The following is a 15,724-nucleotide window of genomic DNA, read 5'->3' on the forward strand; positions in this document are numbered from 1 at the left end:
TGTCAGGCTGGCCGGGACTTGAGCCTGTGGACCTAGGCTGGGTTACATGTCCTGCTTTCTAGATGCTCAGCCTGCGGAGGGCATACCATGGGGCTTCTTGGCCTCTGTAACTGCGTAAGCAGGTTCTTCTTCCTCTTCCTCTTCCCTGTCCTTCTCTTCCTCCACCTCTTCTTCCTCTTTTTCCTCCTTTTTTTGGGTCTTTTTCCTTTTTATCGGTACCAGGGATCGAACTCACGACTGCCTGCTTGCAAGGCAGGTGCTTATGCCGCTGAGCTAAATCCCCAGCCCCTTTCCTCCTTTTTTGAGACAGGGTCTCACTATGCAGTTCAGGCTGGCCTTGGGCTCACTCTGTAGCCCAGGCTGGTCTCGAACTTGCAATGATCGTCCTGCCTCAGCCTCCCGAGTGCTGGCATGACAGGTGTGCACCACCTGCTCGGCTTGAGCAGGTTCTTGGTGGCTGGCTGGGGCCAGGCACCCAGGGTAGCGGTTTTCACCTTTTGTCAGTGATTTCTCCTCTTCCCAGAGGCCCTGGAACTTCTGGGTGGTGTTTTTCAGGCCCATTTCATGATTGGACCCTTTGAAGGGCTTGGCTTTGGGCCAAGCTCAGACCTGCCTGCCTTCCGCAGGCCCGCAGGCAACTCCCCTTACTGTGCGCAGCAGGCTCTGCTAGCCAGCCGCCTCCTCCCCTGGGGCTGCCGAACTTCCCTTTCCATGACTTCTCCCTGGCTGGCCAGCCGGCCAGCCGGCCAGCGGCCTTCGCCTTCATGTGGGCTTGGCAGGAACGCGAAGTGCAGAGACTGGGGGAGGGGGCTGCAGTGGTGCTGAGCAGGAAGCGCGTGCTTGGCGTGTACACACACGCACAGTCACACACCCCGACAGTCGGAGGGACCCTCGCTGGTCAAGGATCATAGTGACCACAGTGGAGTAGCAGTGTCACAGGTCGTGTAACGTGAATAACCCGTGCTCATAAGACGAAGTAGGGAAAGAGATGAGAGCGGGAGGGAGCTGCGTTCCTCCCAGCGCCTGACTTTCCGCCTTCCTCATCTCCAAAATTCTTCACATTAGATGCCAGAGGAGATGCAAATGGAATTTCACCCAGCTGTCATGGTAAGATGGGCTCTGCATCAGCTTAGCCTACATGTTGCCAACTGATTGCAGAAGGAAACAAACGTATTAAGTGTTTTTCCGGCAGTCCGTCAATAGTGTCTCCGGCCTCCGGTGGGCAGGGGAGGACGTCCATGAAGTGTGCCCCAGGCCTTCAGTTCAGTGCTGTTCCCTGCTAGCCCCTGATTCCCGTTTCAGCTGAAGGCAGTCTCTCCATCTCTGATCAACATGGACCACCACAGACGCCTGGCTGAAGCGGCTCACAGATGGGCGGGAGGCACACACAGACGAGACTGAGCTGGGGGGCACACCAGGAAGCGGGGAGTGGGGTGGAGCAGCTCTAAGCAGAGCTTGAAAATGTAGTGCCCGTTCATGAAAATGTGACCTGTGACATACAATGAACATGCAGTGATGCATTTTTAGTAAGAGAAACCAGGACTGGGGATGTTGTGCCTGTCGGTAGTGGCGCTTACCTGGCAATCTGAGGTCCTAGGGCCGGTCCCCAGCATCACCAGAGGAAGAAAAAAGAGCAAGGAAGAGGAGGAACAGGGGAGAGCAGGAAGGTATAAAATAACTCACACCTAATACCATTTAAAAATACGTAAACCGGAAGTCCACTGTGGTGACGTGTGCCTGTAATCCCAGTCCTCAGGAGGCTGAGGCAGGAGAATCCACGTGAGTTCAAGGCCAGCCCAAACTACAGATCGAGACCCTGTCTCAAAAACAAAAAACCAGAAAGCCCTATATGTAATCTATATGTCGAGATAGATACACATTGGAATGAGAAACACAGGGTTTTGTGGGTGAGTGAATGCTTTCTGCCACGAACTGTCCCACGGCTTTCATCTCTCCTCTCCTCTCTTTCTCTCTGGCAGCAGAAGAGGGAAGGGCTGTGTTGTAGCCGGATTCCCCAACTTGGAGGCCCTGCATAGAGATTTACAGGTGAAAGGTCTGAGTTAGGGGTGCCCTCGGGCAGCAGGATGGGCAGAGGGAGCGGCTGAGCTGTGGTGCAGCTGCGAAGGCCTGCAGAGTGAGCCTCTAATGGCTGAGGCTGGGACAGAGAGACAGATGCCGCTTGCTGGGGTAACGTGGGGGGCGCGTATGGAACCCACTCTGCCGCGTTGGGCTTTCTCCTCATGAGCTCACTTTGGGCAAGAGAAGCGGAATCTTCTGATAAGTCAGATGCCAAGTGAGTTAGTACCTTGGTTCATCCACTCATCCAGTCACCATTTTCCTTTTCCGTCTGGAGATTGAGTCTGTAACTGGGCACTTGCTAGGCTGGCACTCTGCCCCAGAGCTCACCCACAGCGCTTCTAAATTTTATCACAGGACAGGCTCCTGCTAAGTTGCCTCCGCTGGCCTTGAACTTGCTGTCTTGCTGCAGCCTCCCGAGTTGCTGGAATTACAAGTGTGCGCCACCATATCTAATGTGTTCAGTGCCTTTTATCCAGTGTTACCTGGAGAAAAGCCCGCCTGCGAGCAGTGTGGTTGCTGGAAACGGCCTTTGAACCATTTTTTTAAAAAAATTTTTAAATTTTATTTTGAAGATAGTAAAATACAACAGAACAAAGCCAATTTAGACGGTGTAGTGAAGTTGGTACAGAACCTCACTGCAGGTTACTGGGATAACGGCAATAGGTACCACAGTATGTCTCGTGATCTTCACAATAGTTGTCCAGTCAATCAGGTAGAGCAAAATAAAACAAAATGCAGAACATTATAGAACTTATCAGAACAGAATACTGAATAGAGCAGTACCATTAATCAGAATAAAACAAAACAGTGATAAAATTATTTGCCACCAAAGAGATGGTAGAAGGAAATCCCCCTTATTTGCTATATTGCATATGGTCAGTCTCCCAAGAGATGCTCAGACCTCTGGTGAACCAAGCATTTATCACAGCCAGGCTTCTAGTCCAGTTCCTGTGCAGTACCATATCTGGACTTGGTGATGCGTAATTAGAATTCTCTTAATTCTCAGTAATAGGAACAACTTTGGTTTATTAAGCAGCTTGAAAAAAAAGACAAGGAGAGGGAGGAGGAGAAGGAAGAAAAGGGAGGAGCAAAGGGGGGTGCTTTAAGGGATGGCTGCGAGCTTTGCAGACTTGGCGCAGCCCGGTTGCGGTGGGCGGCCAGGGCTGCCCTCTGCTACTGCTCCCGCAGTCTAGTCCTGGACTGTGTAGTTGTCAGGGCAGCAGACACCCACAGTAGCCCCAGCTTTGCAGCACCTCTCTTGGGTGGAGCAGGTATTTTGAGGCTGAAGCCCTTGGGCTTGCTTCCTTGGTGTCGGAGCCCACAGTGTGGTTCCTGGGTGTCACTCAGGCCCGGGAAGCATCCCCTGGCTGGCACCTCTGTGTCCGGGCAGAAGCCTCCATGACAGGAGGGTTCCTAGCAGGGTTAGGGCTTGCTCAGCACCCACACAGCCACAGCTCTTATCTGTGAACCCCTCCAACTTTACTCATGAAAGTAGCCACCAAGGTAGAATTTAATGACGTTCTCTTGGGTCCTTCAATGAAACCCTGAGTTGTGATTGTAGAATTACAGCGCTCAGCTAAAGTGTCCCAGTGGAAAGTCTGCCAGTAGATATGGAAGCCAAAGCAGAAGCTGCTCAGCCGGAGACACTCAGGACTCCGCTTCTGGCTGGCCACAGCAAGGCCAGCGTTCCCATGGTGACAATGTGTCAAGCTGTACACAACAAACATCTTCATGGGGAAGACTGCTGATGCTCAGTCATGTGGAAGTCACTGTCTGACACTGGGAGGGAATCATTATGAGGATTTGTGAAGAGACTGCCAGAGAGGCCGCTGGCACAGGGCAGGCGCACAGGGTTCTTTTTAGATACAGGACACAGCTCAACCGCACCCAGGCAGAGCAGGTGCAAATACCTCTGTCTTCATGTCCCCAAAGTCTCACTCAGAGGCTAGAGAAGTAAGCGGCAGGTCGGGTGTCACAGTCCCCACTGGGGGTGAGAGTGAGGTGGTGGTGGCAGATGGAGGGGTCAGATGCACTTCCTGGCACAGCAAAGGGAAGGAAAAAACATCAGCTCCTTCACCTGGGAGCACAGGACGCAGGACGGGACCAGACCCTGCAGAACACGGGAAACACAATGTCTTTAAAGAAGGAAACTAAGCAAACAGCTAGACTCGAGATCACCCCTGAACTAAGAGTTTTTCGGAGCAGGGGAGAGGTGAACAGAAAGCCCCTGGCCATCCCCACTTAGGTCACAGTCGCCTGAAGCAAGAGAAGCCTGCAGAGGCCCTGCACCCCACTAGGGGAGTCCCCAGTCTACGCCTTGCGCCATGCTGGAGAAGAAAGTCCACATCCCCACGCAAGCCTCCCCTCCCCGCACTGCTGCGCTGAAACCCCAGACAGCTTTCCCCAGCAGCTTGGCCAGCCCAGCCCTGCAAAACAGCTGGTGGTCTTGCCCTCTGCCCTGGCCACTGCCCTGGGAAGTGGCCAGCAGACCATTCTGAGCAGTGCAGCCGGCAGAGGCTCTGGGCCCACAATCCCTCCCTGGGTGCCTTGCCAGCAGCACCCGGGAAGCAGAGGGGCAGCCCCATCCACCAATCCACTTGTGGTCCAAAGAAGCAGCGCGGCAGCCTGTTGAGATGCTCAGCTGCTGAGGCATTGAGAAGCAGGCAGACAGCACCAACCACCCACTCACGCATGGGAACCAGCAGGGCAGCACCCAGAGGCCTCTCAAAGTCAGCTTTGTGGCCTTCAGACATGAAGAGGGATTCCACCACACTTACGTGCACACTGCACCACACCCACTGAGGCCATCAGAGCAGCCTCCACTGTGCGTGTACCCACAGAGGCTGACGGTGCCCCATAGCTGTGCCCACGCGCACCGCACCCAGCACCTGGTGTGACTGCCCTGCCTGGTCAGTGCGCCTGGGCCAGAGCCACCTGCAGGCACTGCTGCCGTTAACTACAGGTGAAGAGGTGACATGGACAGTACAGGAAAGCATGCACCTGGATCTGGTCAGCACAGCTGTGTAGCCAAAGCTCAAAGCCACATCACCGGACAAAGCCATCACCTGTGAGAGCCACCGAGAAGTTTGGTAGAGGCAACAAACCGATCCATGAGATACCAGATATCAGTGCAGGGACACAAAGGCCCAGACACAACCAGGTAAGATGATGCCTCCAAAAAGGAACCAGCAACTGCCTGGGGATTTCACTCTGTGGCAGAGTGCCTGCCTGGCAAGTGCAAAGTTGAGAGTTTGATCCCGGAACCAAGACAAAAAAAAAAAAAAAAAACCACAGTCACTCACTAGCAAAGACCCCAAGTAACTGGAAATCAGTGAACTGCATGAAAAACTCAAAATAGTGATTTTTCAGAAAATATAATGAGATAAAAGCAAATACAGAGACAGTTCAATGAAATTAGGAAGACATTTCAACATACAGATAAAAAATTCAGCAAAGAAAGATCATGCAAAGGCCCTGTGGGTAAGGTAAGCGGCTCAGTAAGTGACCTACTGAGCATGGCAGCTTAGGGGCAGAGAAGAAGGAGGGATTTTTGAGCTCAAAGACAAGTCTTAAAATGCTTCAGTCAGACAAGGAAGAAAAAAGAGAAGGGGACAGGAGGGAGGGAGGAAAAGAGGTGGAAAGGAATGAATGAATAATTGTAAAGAATGAAGAAAGCATCCCAGACTTTGGGGAACCATAAAGAGCAAGCTTGCCCATTATGGGAATTCCAGAAGAAAAGGAAAATCATTGCTGGGAACTTTAAAATCGCAGGAAAGTTATGAATATCTAGGTTGAGGTGGTTCAGGATGCTCCCAGTAGACTCAGTAAACAAGGTTCTCTCCAAAGCATATTGCAGTTAAATGTCAAAGCAGAAGACCAAAGGAGAATTTCAAAAACAGCCAAAAACCCCACGTCAAGTCACGTGGAAGGGAATTCCCATCCGATGCACTGCAGACTTCCCAGCAGAAACCTTACAGATAGAACAGAATGCAAGGGTTTTACTTAAACCTTGAAAGCATATTATACTTAGCAAAGCTACCATTCAAAAATGAAGGAAAAATAAAGTCCAAGACAAAGGAGGAGTGGGGTTTCCATCACCACCAGGGTGGCCCCCTAATAAATGGCTAAGGAAGTCCTCCCTTAGAAGCTGTGTCCCTGGCTGGCCTCAAACGTGTCATCGTCCTGCCCTGTCCTCCCCTACTTGTGGGATTACAGGTGAACACCACCACCCCGACACACTGCGTGTCTGAGTGACACTTATGTACGGCTGTGCCCTTCATGAAAATACATTGCAAAAACGAACATAGTGTTGGGTGTACGATTGTGGTGCATGTTCATTTTGTAATTTGTTATACTTTAATTAAAATGCTTATATTTTAAAAGATTAAAACCAACCTATGCCAAAGACAGAACAGTAACTTAAGGACAAACCATGATTAGCAAAAAGCAGGAGTTGCCTCAGGATCAGCAATATTTTATATAGCTGTGAGTCCCCGAGTGACAGGGACAGGCTTTGAAAAACTCACTTTTGGGGAAATGTGTCATTTCAGAGGCTCACAGAGCGCGCCTATGCATACCTGGGGGCACAGGTCAAGCAGCCCACATGGCCTGTGTATGGAGGCACAGATACGCAATAATGAGGGCTAGGAGACCACAGCTGGCATGTTTTGCAGTAAACTTTTTTTTAGGCAGAAGGGATATACTCTAAAATAATTTTTAAAAATATAGTATATACATAAACCAGTATGTAGTCGCTGATTTTCGTCAAGTGTTGTGGGCGTCACTGCACAGTGCAGTTTGTGGCATGTAGCTGGACGTGCCGCACTTCTGAGAGCTGAAAACCCAGGAGCCTTGCTGCAGCTGCGTGGGTAGTGCACTGCCGTGCCAGGCTGTGACAGCTGCAGCGTCGCTCGGGGACGGGGCCTGCTCAGTTCTCAGGGACCCTGCTGTGTCACTGTGCGCACACACACACACACACACACACACACACACACACGACCTTCCCCGGCTGAAGCCCTTCCGCAGCTCCTCCCCGTTTTGTGAACTGAGGGCGTTGCACAGTCGCGTTTGCTTTGTGAAGGTTTGTTGAGCTTGCGCGCTTGTGATTTAGCTGAATTTTTGTATATGTGCGTGTTACACTATAATAAATTTTTTTATTTAAAAAAAGTGTAATTTTATGTTACTTGATTAGACCTTGTGACCTCGGCATAGTGACTTTTACATAATGCACATTAGGAAAAAGGTTTCATAAAAAAATTTATTTTTGAGACAGGATATTGTTATGTTCAGTTGGCTTTGAACTCACTGTATAGCTGAAGCTGAGCTCAAACTTGTGATGTTCCTCCTACCTCAGCCTCCCAGTTGGTGGGATTACAGGCATGTACCACCACACCTTGTAGAAAAGGGTTTTATTCTTTTTTTTTTTTTTTTGTCTTTTTCCTTTTTATCAGTACTGGGGATTGAACTCACGACTGCCTGCTTGCAAGGCAGGCACTTATGCCACTGAGCCAAATCCCCAACCCAAAGGGTTTTATTCTTAATAATGGTATAGGGCTGGGGACACAGCTCAGTGGCACAGGTGCCTGCCTGGTAAGCCCAAGGCCCTGAGTTCAATTTCAATTCCCAGTACCAAATAATAATACTGATGGTGGTGGTGGCGTAGGTTACAGTGACAAACGGTAAAGTGCAATCTTGTCTGTTTCAAGCTTTAAAATAATCAGTTGCCATTTGACTAAGCCTGCCCAAAGAGGGCCCTGACGTCAGGTTGTACAGAAGCTGTCGCTTTCATTGCCTTTCCTGAATGCTAGCGAGTACCCTTTTTAGAAGAATAAGATGCTGACTCTTTAAGCTAAAAATAAAGTCTGAGCGTTTGGTACAGGAACTGTAGCAATTTATTACTTCCCTTCATGAAAGTGAGCAAATAAGACAGAAAAAGCCCAGGTCAGTGAGCTGGGTTAACTACTGACTCAGCTCGGGCTGCGTAGGGTCACAGAACCGCTGTGCCATGCGCTTGGTGCACACGCAGGGAGGGAAGATGTGTGGGTCTCACAGCAGCTGTAACATGCTGCCTTTGGTGCTGGCTGCTGAAGGTCACCTGAATGTATCTGCAGTGTGTGTCGTGTGGCTAAATCATGGTCGGAATTACTACGAGAGTTGAACTTCAGTAAATGCCCATTCTCAGCTCATAACATGCTGGCCAGGCCTGCACTGAATTATGTCATTTGTTTTAAAATAACCCTATCTGTTAGAAGCTATTTCTAAGCAAGGAGCAGATACTACTTAACTCTGTCTGCAAAGGCACAGTTAGCCAGTGTGACTACGACAGCTCCTTGAGGTACCCTGGTATAGCCCTAAGAAGCAGGATGGGGTAACAGCAGGCAACCCACGATCTCAGAGCAAACAGGGCAGAGCTTCACTGCATTCTGCTCAGGGTGAGCCGTTAGGCAGGGGGCGTGTTTGTGAAATGTGTGCTATGACCTCATTCTGGAGCATACTTTTATGTCAGTGCCCTGCACCCTGGGCCACCATCTCCAAGCCCACAGACGTCTGTGCCTGCAAGATCAAAAAGGACCAACCGGTTTTGTCTCCGGCCAGACTAACACTTCAAATAACTTCCTCTATGGGAAGCATGGCTCCGGGTGCTGTGAAAAATTCAAAAGGACCAAACAATGCGACCCACTTTCAGAGTTCAGATGAATGTTCTCTTAGGGGACTGTGCATTCATAGGGGAAGCTAATGAGCCCCAGAATAGCCACAGCCTTGCAAAGGAAAAGCCTTCAGCATGCTGCTTGTGTTCAAAATGCAGGAGCTTCCTGGGTAAGAGAACAGTCTCTGTTGTTTTGTGTGTGCATATGTGTGTGCCTGTGTGTGTGTAACTTTTTAGTACTGGTGGTCAAACCCAGGACCTGTGCCTGCTGAACACACATTCTAGCCCTGAGCTGTACTCAGAGGCCTCCTCTGCCTTCTTTGTTCCATTGTTTCCTTCCTGTAGAAACAGTTTCTAAGAAAAGAGGAAAAGGTTTCTATCTAGTTGCAAAACTGAATTCTGGCAGGGCATGGCAGGGTTCCCTTGTGATCTCAGCAACAGGGAGGCTGAGGCAAGAGGATGACAGTGAGCTCAGGACCAGCCTGAACTGCCAGGTGAAGATCCTGTTTCAAAACAAGCAAACACTACACAAAACCCAACAAAACCCCTGAATTCTCCTTTCTCATCTTCCAACTCTGCCCCCTGCACGTCTCCCTCCCTCTTCCTGCTTGCTATCAGCCATTTCATAGGTGAAATGGCTAAAATTAATATATACTTACTGCTAAATATTAGTGTGGAAAGGAACATGGCAGGTGATTGTTGGCTCATAGGTACACATGAAATCATAAACTCTTAAGACAATGTCTGAAGAATATTCCTGGGAAAGTGTGTGGAGTTACCATTCTAGCATCACACGACAATCAGCAAGTGGACGGGAACTCACTTGCCAAACCTTCCTCAGGGCTCTGATTCCGCCTGACACCCAGCTCCTGGGGCTGTGTGTTCAAGATATTCTCATTCACCCGAGAGAGTGGCACAGGTTTGCAGCTGTGCCGCTTCTGCGATGATAGGAAAGTTCCACTCACTCAAGTTTTACTAAGGTGCGGTAGAGTCGATAATGGAAAGCTAGGGTGGGCTCTTCCCAGGCGTGCAGGCCGGGGAGTTCTCCCCAGGCAGGAGCACCCGAGTGGAGACAGAAGGTTCCAGAAAGCTGGGAGGAACAGGCTTTCCCAGGCTGGCTGGCTAGCTCTTTGCTTCCCTATGCCTCAGTGTCCCATCTGTGGAGGGAGAATGATACTCCCTCCCTACCTGGGCTTAGTTACCATTCTTAAGTAGGTGGCACCTGCCACATTGTAAACAAGCAACTTGTTCCCTCTTCCTGGCATTTGATGGCAGTGACATTGAATCAAGGAAGCTGCAACTATTGTTGCATGAAATGGAAACAAAGTTAAAATGAGAAGAAGCCAGGACTCAGGGGGTGCTGCCTCCCCTTAGCATCTGCACTGCCTACGAGTTATCAGGAAGGTCCTCAGAAGGGTCACCGCAGCACTGGTTTGGCCTGGGAGGGCAGCCTGTGTGGACCTGGTCCCAGTGGACTTCTTTAACAGCACAGGGAATGGACACAGGACAGCGACAGTGAGGGCCCAGCGCCCTTGGCTCTGGGGGACTGTGCTGTTGTCCCCTCAGAAATACTGACAGCACCACCATGACCCCCTCCCTTCTGCCTGTGTCCTGCCTGAGCCTGGCTTTATCCTAGATCGAAACCTTAGCCCCCTCGTGCTGAAAGGTGGAACAGATGCTGACCGCTTTCTCACCTAACGGGGTGAAATTGCTGTGGACCCATCCAGTCTCTTAAAATAGCAGATGCTTCTCTCCTTCCAGCACTGTTTCTGTCGCTCTCTCTCTCTCTTTTTTTTTTTTGTCCTCTCAGTGTTGGGGATCAAACTCATGACCATGTGCTTGCCAGGCAGGTGCTTATGCCACTGAGCTAAAGCCCCAGCCTCCAGCACTGTTTGTTAGCTCATTTAATTGACTCATCATCGCCCTATCCATTTACCTAAAATAGAACATTACTTTCTACCCTCCTCTCTGGTTCCCTCCTGCTTTTACATGGAATACAATTAACCGGAGTGTCTCTTTCCTCTCGGTTCACCGGACCCTGTCTGGAACATCCTCACAGCAGACTCCCTGGCCCTGGCTCCCCAAAGCACCCCGCTCTGCCCCTTTCCAATTCCTGGAAGAGCCTGCTGGGGCCAAGCTGCTGCCTTTCCATCCTTCCAACAAATATGCTTGCTTTCTTAAGACCAGTACTGGAAGTCAGCTCAAAACTGCGATTTTCTGCGCGGAGCAGACTCCCTGTGACGGGGGCTGCCGAGCACCGGCTCTTCCTGGGGCGTAAGGCTGTGTGTGCGTTGCCCCAGCTGCTCTGTGTGTGTCCAGAGCGCAGTGTTGAGCCTGGGGTTATCACCTGTGCTCTCTCTCTGGGATCCCTGCTTTCCAGTCCCTAGGGGTGTGCAGTCCAAGCACAAATGCAGAACAGCATTTTCGATTCTGAGTCAGGGGACAAAGGAGCCCCACGTTCTAAATATGCGTTCCCAGGGTGTGGGGGAGCAGGCTCCACATCCAGCTCTCCTTTTTGTTTTTAACAATAATGGGGAGAAACCGACCCTCCCAAGCCTACGAGTTTGTGCTCAAGGCACCCTGGGCTCCCATCCCTCCCGTGCAGGAGGCGTTCTCGCTGCTGCCTGTGCACCGGGCTCTTAGGATCTCACGGCCCCTCGGTCTACATCAGCCTTTGCTTCTCCCCTCACCGGGGTCTCCAAGGACAGAACTCAGGTGCCAGCCTGTAGCATGCACCGTAGGGAAGTCATGGCAAGAGAGGGGCAGGACCCTTGGGGCTGTGGACACTAGCTCCTTAATACCTTTTATTTAATTAGTTTGTGTTTTGTTTTGTTTGTTTTTTGAGAGAGGGTTTTGCTGTACATTGAAGGCTGGCCTTGAACTCACTCTGTAGCCCAGGCTGCCCTCAAACTCACAATGATCCTCCTGCTTCAGCCTCCAGAGTGGTGGGATTACAGACATGCACAACCACACCTGGCTTAGTATCTGTTTTGTCCAAATTTGTCATCAAGCCTGTAAGGGTCCCTCAAACTGTTTTTTTTTGTTTATCAGTGAGGTCCTGTGTGCTATAATGAGCCCATCGCAGAAGAGTAGTGTCTTCCTCCTCCTGTGAAGAACACCAGGTACGTGGTGCAGCATCGGCCCAGGAGTTACTGCTGGAGGAAAGATCGGTGGAGGAGGTGGCGGAGGAATCTCAAGGCTGTCATTGCCTTTGGCACAGCAGGCCTAGACCAACAGTGTATCTGTGCAACTGCAGCACTCAGCACTTTCTGCCAGACCTCACCGTGTCAAGGTCAGGAAGCTTTCTCAGGGCCAGTCTCCGCTCCTCTGCAGTCAAATAAGCTGAGGGACAGCGGGGGAGGGAGGGGGCGGCGTGGCATAGGCAGTGAACGAGATTTGTGCTCATCTGGGCCTCTGTGAGCTGATGGGACCAACTGCCCAGGAGCCGCCAGTCTCAGGAGACCCTAATAGAGAACTAAAATTGTCCCTCACCAGTGGAGACTCAAATCAAAGGAACCCAGAGAAAGCGATTCTAACGCTTCCATACGGAACCAGAAAGAATAGCGAAAGCAAAGAGGGAGGCACCGCAGCCGGAGGATGAGAGCAGTGGTGCTGGCACAGACACAGGCTCGAGGGCGGCGGCCGGAGCAGGCTCCAGGAAGAGCCCCGCGCAACACGACCACCTCATCTTTGCCAAAGGCCGGAAACCTGCACTGGAGGAGAGACAGCCTCTAATAGCCAGCGGGGAAAACTGGGGCTCGAATGCAGAAGATTAAATCTAGACCCATCCCTCTCCCTGTGTACTCAACTAAAATCAAAGTGGGCCAAGTAACCAGATGTTAGAAAAGCAGCACAACCTGCGGGAAGATAAAACCCGTACAACTCTTGAAGGCTTCGGCACAGGCAGATTCCTGAACAGAACCCCAGTTGTACAGGAAATGGTGCCAAAAATGAACAAATGGGACCAATAAAATAAAATAAAACAACTTCTTCACAGCAAGAGAAACAGTGGACAGAAAAAAGGACAACCTCCAGGGTGATTAAAAAAATTTACCAGCTATTCCTCAGGCAGAGGACCATTATCTACACTACATACACAACTCAGAAAGGTTAGACTCCTCTCAAAAGACCTGATCAAAAGATAACCAAGTAAAACGAATGGACATTCGAGCTCAGTTTGTAGCCCAGGCTGATCTCCTGCCTCAGCCTCCCGAGTGCTGGGATAACAAGTGTGCTCCACCACGCCAGCTCCGGATTAGCTCTTCACTTTGTGAAAGTGATGTCTTCTTTGTGAGGTGAGCACCTCCATGCCATGCAGGTTCTGTCCCTTCCTGGCTGCTTATTCGTGAGCTAAACAGCTAAACTACCTCTTACACTAGCAGCCAGAGAGGTGGGGACAGGGAACCAGGCCGACTGGTCACTGAGGAGAGGGTGACCGCAGCAGCAGCTGGAGCCAAGGTGGACAGATGGCCAAAGGCACCAGAGGTGGAGCAGCAGCGGGCAGAAGCAGCATCTGGGGAGGGGGTGTGCAGGACCGGCCTGAGCTGCACGGTGGGTGGAAGAGCCACAGCCTGGGCTGAGCCCTGCGTGGTGCCCAAAGGACAGCTGTGGTGCCGATACAAGTGGCATCCTGGCCGAGTGGAGCCCAGGGCAGAGTAAAGCAGTATCACACACAGGGCCCTGCCACCAAGACTCCTGGCAGATCCCCATGCAAGGGACCCTTGAAAGAGGTCCAGGGTCTTACAGTCACACACATGCAAACTTTGAAACCAGATGAATTTGGGGCCTGAATATTAAGGTGATTTTGCTTGAACTACATTCATATCCAGGCTCTATCTCAAAAGACAAAACAAAAACCAAGCCAGAACTAACAAACAGAGGCCATACAAAGTGTTCTAGTTAGTGTGAACATGCCCTCCAAGTGGGTATCAGGGCTCTATCACCTTCCTCTTCCTCCCTTTCACATCCTAGCTGAGAACAGTTTTGCCCCAGGTTCTCACCGTGAGATGCTGCCTCACTGCAGGCCCAAAAGCAGCAAGGACCAGCCACCCATGGACTGAAACCCCTGAAGCAGTGAGCCCAAACAACCCGTTTCTGTTTATAAACTAAGTACCTCAGGCATTTGTTACAGTAATGCAAATGCAACCAATAGTATGTCAGATTAGAAGATCCCTTACAAACCCCCTTTACAGGCTGTGGTGTGTTTTTTTTTTTGTTTTGTTTTTGGTGGTACCGGGGATCGAAGTCATGACTGCACACTTGCCAGGCAGGTGCTTATGCCACTGAGCTAAACCCCCAGCCCTACAAGCTGTGCTCTTACAGAGAAGTGGAATTTTATAGCTGATAAAGTTGAACTGTGTTTAGTAGATCCGGACTCACTGTCTGGTTCAGTGCATTTGCTTTATAATTGAAATTAACCAGACGTGGTGGTGCACCCCTGTAACCCCAGTGCTCAGGAGGCTGCCACAGAGGATGGACATGAGTTTGAGCCACTCTGGCCTGCATAGCAAGACCCTAGATGTCTCCAATATAATGCCAAAGAGCCTTAGCTCCTCTATCAGCATCAGCTGCCAGGATCACAGTTTTGCTTGACCATGTGGGTTTCTGTGGAAGCATGGGAGACTTTTGTCTTTTGTTTGATTTTGTTTTTGGGACCCTCCTTTCAGCACAGTGTACACTGGGCATCTCCTGTCCTGTGGGATCTTAATAGTCACCCTATTTAGGAGGTTGAATTACCCACTAGAGTTATAGGATAGTGTAGAGAGATCTCTTCTCTTCATGTCCTGGGTCCTTGTTTATCTTGGAGGGCTGTGGCTAGAATGATGATTATTTTTTAGCACCATTATATTTTGAGTTTTGGTCTCTTAAGTTTCAGTTGTTGAACCCCCAGGAGGTCAGTTACACCAACCTCAAAGAGGGAACAGTAGGTTTAAGTATCATAATCTTACCTGGATACCAACCATTTTGAAATATAGAGTGCGATCAGAGAACTGCTATGTTTCCCCTCCATGATTATCTTAGTAGCCAAATTTTATAACACGTTAACAGATAACCTTATAAATTTTTACAGGGCATATTTGAAATGAAGAACAAGCATTTTTTAGCATAACAATTACATTGACATCACTATGTTAGAACCATTGGGGCTTTTATTTCTAAAAGTATAAAGTTTTATTCTATCATGAAATATTACAGAGCAGAGCTGTAGACTGTCACATGAGATATCTGTTCACAATTTCTCCGCATTATAAAACCCAGACTGGGAGATATTTGAACAGAAGGTGGGGCAGAGGGTAGTGAAGCCCCAAGGAGGTGTGGCATCCGATCCTTGGCATGGCTAGCAGGGTCCCTCCCCAGGAGCTGGCCACAGGCAGGGTGCACAGCTGGCTGCAGAAGAGCACAGACCTCTCGCTCAGAGGGCGCCCTTCAGTCCCATGGTAACGTAAAGGAAATTTTAAAACTCCTAAGTCTGCCACCATATTCCAGGACAAGAAGAGGCAGGCACAGCCTGTTCCCATAATTAGAGAGTGGCAAAACCCAGCTAGTGCTGGCATTCCAATGCCAGCTGCAGCCTATGAGGTGGATATAACTCAGACAAAAGGGCATCTTATGCTAATCCATCCCAGGGTTTCAAGGAGCTGTCACCAGACAGCTTGGCCCAGTCTCAAGCAACGAGTGTTTCTTCCTGCTTCCCTAGTGCTGACCCTCCTACTATAGGACAGAAAACCCCCAATTAACTTGCCTGAACTAAAGCTGCCTAGCAGTGTACAACGAGACAAGATACAACCAACTGTAAAGTCCTGCTATCAGCCTCCCTAGTCCTTCCCGCTGGCCTTTTGTATATCCTGTTAGCAACATGTATAAACGTTTGATTAACCCCAAGACAGGGCTGATGATTTGGAAGAGAGGTTCCCATCAGGCTGCCGGTGTAAATAAAGCTGTCCGCCTTCCAACTTCCTCATTGTGAAAGTCTGGCGTCTGGTTCAGTCCTGTTTTTTC

This window comes from Cavia porcellus, unplaced genomic scaffold (assembly GCF_034190915.1).
Source record: "Cavia porcellus strain 051 isolate PalLab524CR breed Dunkin Hartley unplaced genomic scaffold, mCavPor4.1 scaffold_19, whole genome shotgun sequence".
Taxonomy (NCBI): domain Eukaryota; kingdom Metazoa; phylum Chordata; class Mammalia; order Rodentia; family Caviidae; genus Cavia; species Cavia porcellus.